General features: G+C 34.2%; 1 pseudogene; it reads left to right on the forward strand.

The window, feature by feature from the left end:
* The first annotated feature begins 418 nt into the window (after positions 1 to 418).
* LOC140517165 (cytosolic iron-sulfur assembly component 2A pseudogene) lies at positions 419 to 4,096 on the forward strand (annotated as a pseudogene).
* Positions 4,097 to 9,162: the final 5,066 nt, after the last annotated feature.

The raw sequence follows: 9,162 nt of genomic DNA on the forward strand, positions 1-9,162 counted from the left end.
CAAATGTAAAATAATTAAACATTATCAAAGAGCAAAAATTTGCTTCAGCAACATCACAAAGATTAGAGGCACCCAAGCTGGATTTATACTATGCATGTACAGTTAGTTAAATAGTAGGAAAACTATGAAGTAAACTAACCATATTAATAACAAAATCATCAAGAAGCATATAATTATTTCCACGAGTGCAGAAAAGGCTTTCTGATGAATTACAACATCCATTTATGTAAACAAAATACTCTAAAACTTATTTAGCGCTATAACAACGAAAATGTCAAATATCACTTTATAGAAAGAGAAAAACAGTAATAAAATTCTCAAGGAGCAGTAGCAGCAACAATTAAAAAACAAGAATTTCAAGGAACTAATAAAAAGAGGTAGAAACAAAGTGAGCATGCCAAGGATGCAGAGAGGGAGGATGGAACTAGTGTCGAGGCTGCTTTCCTGGACACCGAGCAGAGTACTGTGGCTCTTGGGATGCTCTGAGCCAGGAGCTGCCAGGGAACGTTAGATCATGGAAAAGAAGGTGCTTGAGGTTTATAATCTAATTCAAACCATCTGAGACATAGAGAAGCGCACTGTTTTTTAGCAGAACTGGAAGTGGTAACAAAAAATTGGTTGGAAGTCAAGGCAAAATATGAAGAAGCCTATTTGATTGTTATCAGGTTCACACCCACAATACTTCATTACTCTCTGGTCACTCTTATTGGGCTTTGATTACAAGTAATATTTCAGAGATGTTCATCTTTAAAGATAAATTGGAAATCTGCATTTATGAAGGAAACCATTGCACAGAAGATAGAAACAAATCAATGAGAAGAAGACAGTAGAATCTGCAACGGAGAACCCAAACTTATTGAAAACTGTTGAAAAGCGTGTCATTGTGCCTTTTGAAAGTAACCAAATTGTAATCATTTGATACATTTGTCAAACTCTTTGTTAAATAGAACGCCATTTTATTTACCACTTGGAAAATTTGTACCTTCAAGACCCCTTCCCCCCCCCCATTTTTATGTTTATTTATTTACTTTTAGTTTTCAACATTTATTTCCACAAAATTATGAGTTTCAAATTTTCTCCTCATCTCTTCCCTCCCCCACCCCAAAACTCCGTGTATTCTAATTACCCCTTCGCCCAATCTGTCCTGCCTTCTATTACACCCTTCCTGTCCCTTGTCTCCTTCTTCTCTCTTTTCCTGTAGGGCAAGATAGATTTCTATACCCCATTGCCTTTATTTCTTATTTCCAGGTTGCAGGCAAAAACAATTCTCAACCTTCTTTCCTAAAACTTTGAATTCCAACTTCTCTCCCTTCCTCCCTCCCCATCCATCCCCATTGAGAAGGCAAGCAATTCAATACAGGCTATATATGTGCAGTTTTTGTAAGAGACTTTCATAATAGTCATGTTATGTAAGATTAACTATATTTCCCTCCATCCTATCCTGCCCCTCATTTATTCCATTCTCTCTTTTGACCTTGTCCCTCCCCTAAAGTGTTTACTTCTAATTATTCTGTCCTCTCATTTGCCCTCCCTTCTACCATTCCCCCACCCCACTTATCCCTTTCTCCCCTACTTTCTTGTAGTGTAAGGTAGATTTTCATACCAAGTTGAGTGTGCATGTTATTCCTTCCCTAAATGTGATTAGAGTAAATTTCATTTTTTTCCCTCTCACCTCCTTCAACTTCCCCTCCATTGAAAAAACTTTTTCTTGTCTCTTTCATAAGATATAACCTGCCCCATTCCATTTCTACCTTTCTCCTCCCAATATATTCCTCTCATCCCTTGATTTTATTTTTTAGATATCATCCCTTCCTATACAACTCACCTTGTGCTCTCTCTCTCTCTCCCCAAATACTAAGAAAAGTCTCAAGAGTTACAAATATTATATGATTTCTTTTTCCTGTTTACCTTTTCATGCTTCACTTGTGTTTGAAAATCAAATTTTCTATAACTCTGGTCTTTTCATCAAGAATGCTTGAATGAAAAAAAAAGAATGCTTGAATGCCCTCTATTTTGTTGAATGACCATTTTTCCCCTCAAGTATTATACTCAGTTTTGCTGGGTAGATGAAACTTAAATATGCAATAAGAAGAGAAAAAAAGAAGCATGCTATAAACTTAAATATTAAAACGTAAATACATAAGAAGAAAAGAAAAAAAAACATGTCATGCACAGCAGAAGGTAAGAGAAGATTCAAAATATATAGCAATAAGTTTCCATTTCAAGAAAGCCGATGTAAGTACTTAGTGTTATGTCGGGAGTTGACCTTCTTTGCTTCCTTGTTATTTTCCTTTTGTTACTTTTCTCTGCTGAGAACTTTTTACCTTGAACTTCCCCCCCTCCTCCACCCATTCAAAGTTACAATTAAACATGGATATATTAGTATATAGATATACAGATACACATATACTTATATACACATATACATAGGTATACACTATTACATATACACACATATTTACATATAACTATATACACACATAAACATACATAGGCATATATGTGTGTATACATATGTATATGCATGTACATGCACACATATATGAATACACACACACATATATATATATATATATATATATACATATATATATATATATATATATATACATATACCTTCCCTAACATATTATACTTCTGATCTTTGCTTTTATGTTTGTCCATATCTATTTCCTGTCCCTGCTCACTCCTCTACTTTATTTTTACCCTATACCTTGCTCTCCTCTTCTCCCATCTTCTCCAAGGATTCCTCCCTTATCCTCCCATTCCCTTAAATCTGAACACTCTTTCGTACCTACCTTTGACCTATTCCCTCTCCCTCCCATCTAGATATCTCTCCCTTATCCTCTTCCACCTCCCAATCCCCTTAACATTTTATTTCTTTCTGAATTTAGAAGACCTTTATACTCTTCTAGATATACGTGTTGTTCCCTTTTGTACCCATTCCCACTGAAATTAGGTTTCCAGAACAACCTTCCTTCCCATAATTCCTCTACGTTGGTTCTTCCTCTCACAGCTCATTTGTATAAAATAATTACTCTTTTTAGCTTTTCCTCAATGGCTTAGTTTTTCAATGTCATATTATACTCAGGTCTAGCCCAGTCTTTCTTATGAACCAACCAATTACTACTTACAATGTTAGACTCGACACTTTACATTTTACATACATAAAAGGAAAACAATTTGTCCTTACTGAGTCCCTTATAATTAGTCTTTGGTATGTGCCTTATATTTTTATTGGCTCTTGTATGTTAAATAATTTAATTTATTAACAAACTCCTAAAAATCTGAAAGTTTATTAAATGTCCATTTCTTAAAATTCAGGATTATGCTTAACTTTACAGGGCATGTTTTCATCAGACATCCTAATTTTTCTGCACTTCAATGTATAGTGTTCCAAGAACTTCAGTTTTTCAGTGATATTTCTACTAGGTCTTGTATGATTCCAATTGTAACACCACAACGTGAATTATTTTCTTGTTGCCTGTAATATTTTATCCTTGAGCTAGGGTTTTCAGAATTTGACTATAATATTATTATGAATTTCCCTCATAGGTTCTCTTTCAGGAGGTTATTGGTGGATCTTTTTTTTTTTAATTTCTACTTTCCTCTCATGTTCTAATGTTTCAGGAAAATTTTCTTTAATTATTTCTTGTGTTATCATAGCAAGATTATTTTTCTTTAAAATCATAACTTTCAGGTAGTCTGATTATTCTTATGTTTTCTTCATCTATTCTTCAGATTAGATGTTTTTCTTGCGAGATATTTCACACTCTATTTTTCATATTCTTTATATTTTGTTTTACTATTTCTTTATCCCTTATAACATCTTGCCTTCCCCTTCCTCAATTCTGATTTTCAAGAAATAATTTTCTTCCTTGAGATTCTGAATCTGCTTTTCTAATCGGTTGACTTTCTTTTCATAATCTTCTTGTTTTTCTTGGATAATTCTTTTTCCTCAGTCTCCTTCATTTGATTTTTAAAGTCTTTTTAAAGTTCTTCTATGATTTTTTGAGCAGGTGACTACTTGGCATTACTCTTTGTGGTTGAAGAAGGTTTCTTTGCTTTAGTGTCCTCCTCTGAAGATGAACATTGATCTTCTCTATTCTCATAGTAACTCTCTATGGCTGAATTTTTTTCTCCTTTGCCTATGCATTTTTGTAGTAACTAAGTTTTTATAATCACCTCTAGTTCTGAGTTATAGGGGATGGTTCCTCTGACCTCAGATCATCCTTCAATTCTCCCCTCTGTTATGGATGTGGAACCAAGACATCCAGCCTCCTGTAAATGTGCAGAGCCAGTGGTGGCATCCCTGCCCCACTGCTTCTGTAGTCATGCAGAAGGTGCTGGTTTCTTCTAGCCCCTAGTTGCATCTCCACAGCATAGCTGTATCTGGCATTCCTTGTCAACAGAGGTCCCCTCCATCTTTCCCCAGGTCAAATTTCTCATGCTTTTCACTGTCCCTGGGGGGTAAAGGTTCCTGGGGCAGAGACCAGGCACACTCCCAACCCAGCTCATCTGGGGGCTTGCTGATTCTTCAAGCAGACTTAGAACCTAGCTGGGAGGTGTTTACTATTCACAGGGACCAAACCACATCCTGGGAGTTTTCTTCAGATATTCTTTGATTGTTCCGGGAGGATCCCTGTTCTCCCTCTTCTCTTATTTATTTAACTATTTAATATTCAACTTGAGGTATTATTTCATCTGTGTGATGGGTGAAAAATTTGAGAGGTTAGAATTTTCTGACCTACATCCCCATCTTCACAGAATCCTCTGCAAAGACTTTCTCTTTTTTTTTTTTTTGCTTTTTAAATCTTTTTTGTTTTCAGTTTTCTACAATTACTTCCATATATCTTAGATTTTTCCCTGCCCTCCAGCTCATTTTCCCCCTCCCTCCTCACTCCCTCCTTGAGACAGTGTTCAATCTTATATAGGTTCTACACATACATTCTTATTAGATACATGTTCACCTTAGTCATGTTGCATAGAAGAATTAAAATGAATGGGAGAAACCATAAGACAACACAAAACATAACATAAGAGAAGAGAAAATGGTCTGCTTCATTCTGCAATTCAGTTCCACAGTTCTTTTTCTGGATGTGGAAGGCATTTTGCCTCTAGTCCATTGGGAATTTTTTTAGGTCCTTGCATTACTATGAAGGACTAAGTCTACTAGAAAAAGTCCTAATTCACTGTGGTTATTGCTGTGTACAAAGTTGTCGTCGTTCCGCTCCTTTGACTCAGCATCCTTCCAGGGCTCTCTGAAGTCTTCCTGTTCATCATTTATACCACAACTTTTTCAGCCATTCCCCAACTGATGGGCATGCCCTTGATTTCCAGTATTTGACCACCACAGAGAGAGTTACTATAAATATTTTTGCACATGTGTGACCCTTTCCCACTTTTATGATCTCTTTACAATACACTACTAGAAGCAATATTGCTGGGTTAAAAGGTATGCACATTTTTGTCGCCTTTGGGCACAGTTTCAAACTGCTCTCCAGAATAGTTTGATCAGCTTACAGCTCCACCAGTAATGAATTAGTGTTCCAATTCTCCTACTTCTTCAACGTTTATCATCTTCCTCTTTTGTCATATTAGCCAATCTGATAGGTGTTATGTGGTATCTCAGAGCGGTTTTGATTTGCATCTCTCTAATCAATAATGATTTTAGAGCATTTTTGCATATGACTGTAAACAGCTTTAATTTCTTTCCCTGGAAACTGCTGTTAATATCCTTCCACCATTTATCAATTGGGAAAGACTTATATTCTTTTAAATTTAAGCCAGTTCTCTATATATTTTAGAAATGAGGACTTTATCACACACCCTAGTTGCAAAAATTCTTTCCCAGTTCTCTACTTCCTTTCCAATCTTGGTTGCATTGGGCTTGGTTGTGTAAAAACTTGTCAATTTAATGTAATCAAAATTATTCATTTTGCATTTCACAATGCTTTCTATTTCTTGTTTGGTCAAAAAATGCTCCACTCCCCATAAATCTGACAAATACACTATTCCTTGCTCCCATAATTTCTTTATAGTATCAGTCTTTATTCCTAGGTCATGTGTCCATTTGGACGTTATTCTTGTATATGGTGTCAGGCATGGATCTATGCCCAGTTTTCGCCACACTGTTATCTAGTTTTCCCAGTTATTTTTATCAAAGAGTGAGTTCTTATCCCAGAAGCTGGGGTCTTTGTTTTTATCCAATAGTTGATTGCTCTATTCATAGACTACTGTGTCTTGTGTACCTGACCTATTCCATTGATCTATCCCTCTATTTCTTAGCCAGCACCAAGTGGTTTTGATGATTGTTGCTTTATAGTACAATTTGAGATGTGGTATGGCTAGACTACCTTCCCTGACATTTCTTTTCATTAATTCCCTTGATATTCTGGATCTTTTGTTCTTCCAGATGAATTTTGATATTCTTTTTTCTATCTCTAGAAAATAATTATCTGGTAATTTAATTGATGTGGCAGTGAATAAGTAAAGTAATTTAGGTGGAATTGTCATTTTCATTATATTGGCTTGGTCTATCCGTGAGCAACTGATGTTTTCCCACCTAATTCGATCTGATTTTATTCGTGAGAAAAGTATGTTCATATATTCTGTTCATATAGTCCCTGGTTTTGTTTTGGCAGGTAGACTCCCAGATATTTTATAGCATCAACTGTAGCTTTAAATGGGATATCTCTTTCTATCTCTTGCTGTATATTTATATATATTCTATATAATATATAGAAGATGATTTTTCTGGGTTTATTTTGTGTTATTATTTCAAGTGGTGTTTCACTTGATTTTCTGGGATTCTCTAAGTATATCATCATATCGTTTGCAAAGAGTGATAACCTAGTTTCTTCTTTGCCTATTCTAATTTCTTCAATTTCTTTTCTTCTCTTATTGCTAAAGCTAACATTTGTATTTTATGAATTTATATTTCTATATTTCTATTAATAACAATGTTGATAATGAACATATTTGTTTCACCCCTGAACTTATTGGAAATGCATGTAGCTTATCCCCATTGCATATAATACTTGCTAATGGTTTTAAGTTTGTATTGCATATAATTTTAGGAAAAAATCCATTTATTCCTATACTCTACAGTATTTTCAATAAGAGTGAGTGTTGTATTTTGTCAAAAGTTTTTTCTGTATCTATTGAGATAATCATGGGGTTTCTGCTAGTTTTGTTGTTGGTATGATCAATAATGCTGATAGTTTTGTTAATATTGAAACAGCCCTGCATTCCTGGCATAAATCCTACCTATTCATAATGTATTATTCTCATGATAAGTTGCTGTATTTGTTTTGCTAATATCTTATTTAAAATTTTTTGTCTTTATTCATTTAAAAAACTGATCTAAAATTTTCTTTCTCTGTTTGGACTCTTCCTGGTTTAGATATCAGAACCATATTTGTATCATAAAAAGGATTCTTCAGCAATTTCCCCAAATAGTCTACACAGTATTGGAATTAACTGTTCTTTAAATTTTTGATAGAATTCACTTGTAAATACACCTATTCCTGGAGATATTTTCCTAGGTAGTTCATTGATGCCTTGTTAAATTTCTTTTTCTGGGATGGGGTTATTTATGTACTCAACTTCCTCTTGTGTTAATCTGGGCAATTTTTATTTTTTAAAATATCCATCAATCTCATTTAAATTGTTGAATTTACGGGCATACAATTGGGCAAAGTAATTTCTAATTATTATTTTAATTTTCTCCTCATTGGAGGTGAGTTCACCCTTTTCATTTTTGATATTGGTAATTTGGTTTTCGTCTTTCTTTTTTAAAATCAAATTGACTGAAGGTTTATCAATTTTTGTGTTTTTTTTCGTAAAACCCACTCAGTTTTATTTATTAGTTCAATAGTTTTCTTAATTTCAATTTTATTAACCTCTCTTCTGAATTTCAATATTTCCTATTTTAATATTGACTTGTGGATTTTCAACTTGTTTTTTTATAGCTTTTTCAGTTGCATGCCCCATTCATTGATCTCCTCTTTCTCTATTTTATTCATGTAGGCATTCAAAGATATAAAACTTCCCCTAAGAATCGCTTTTGCAATGTACCCATAAGATTTGGTAGGATGTCTCATTATTGTCATTCTCTTTAATGAAATTGTGGATTGTTTCTATGATTCTTTAGGATTACATTATTTAATTTCCAATTAATTTTTGGTTTATCTTTCCATGGCCTTTTATTACGTATAATTTTTATTGCATTATTATCTGAGAAGGATTCATTGACTATCTTTTCCTTTCTACATGGGATTGTGATATTTTTATGCCTTAGAACATGGTCAATTTTTGTATATGTGAAATATACCACTAAAAATATGGTACATTCCTTTCTATCCCCATTCAATGTTCTCCAGAAATTTATAATATCTACCTCATCCAGAGTTTTATTCACTTTCTTAACTTCTTTCTTGTTTATTTTGAGTTTATGTTTATCAAATTCAGAGAGGGGGAGGTTGAGGTCCCCCACTAGTATAGTTTTGCTCTCCGTTTCTTCCTATAACTCCCTTAACTTGTCCTCTAAGAATTTAAATGCTATGCTATTTGGAGCATATATGTTTATTAATGATATTCCTTTTTTGTCTATGGGACCTTTTAGCAGGATATAGTTTCTTTATTTCTTTTGATTAGATCTATTTCTGTTTTTGCTTTGTCTGAGATTAGGATTGCTACCCCTGCTTTTTGTACATCAGGTGAAGCTCCAACCTTTTACTTTTACCATGTGTATATCGCCTGGTTTCACGTGTTTCTTGTAAACAACATATTGTTGGATTATGTTGTTTATCCATACTGATATCTATCTCCGTTTTATGGGAGACTTCAACCCATTCATATTCACAATTATTATTGCTATCTGCGTCTTTCCCTCCATTCTCTTACCCCTCATTTATGCTTTTAGATTTTCCTTTCCATCCACTTTTTTGACCACCTCTACCCTAATCTTTCCTTCTTTCTTTCAGACCCCCTTTTACTCTCTTTTTTCCTTACTACGTCTTCCCTCCCTTTTAGCCTCTCCTCCCATTTCTTTCCCCTTTCCCCTCCTATTAGCTATAGGACTAGTTAGACTTCTATACTTAACTGAGTTTATTGTTCTCTCCATGAACCAAATCAGATGAGAGTAAATTTCAGACAATG

This window comes from Notamacropus eugenii, chromosome 1 (genome assembly GCF_028372415.1).
Source record: "Notamacropus eugenii isolate mMacEug1 chromosome 1, mMacEug1.pri_v2, whole genome shotgun sequence".
Taxonomy (NCBI): domain Eukaryota; kingdom Metazoa; phylum Chordata; class Mammalia; order Diprotodontia; family Macropodidae; genus Notamacropus; species Notamacropus eugenii.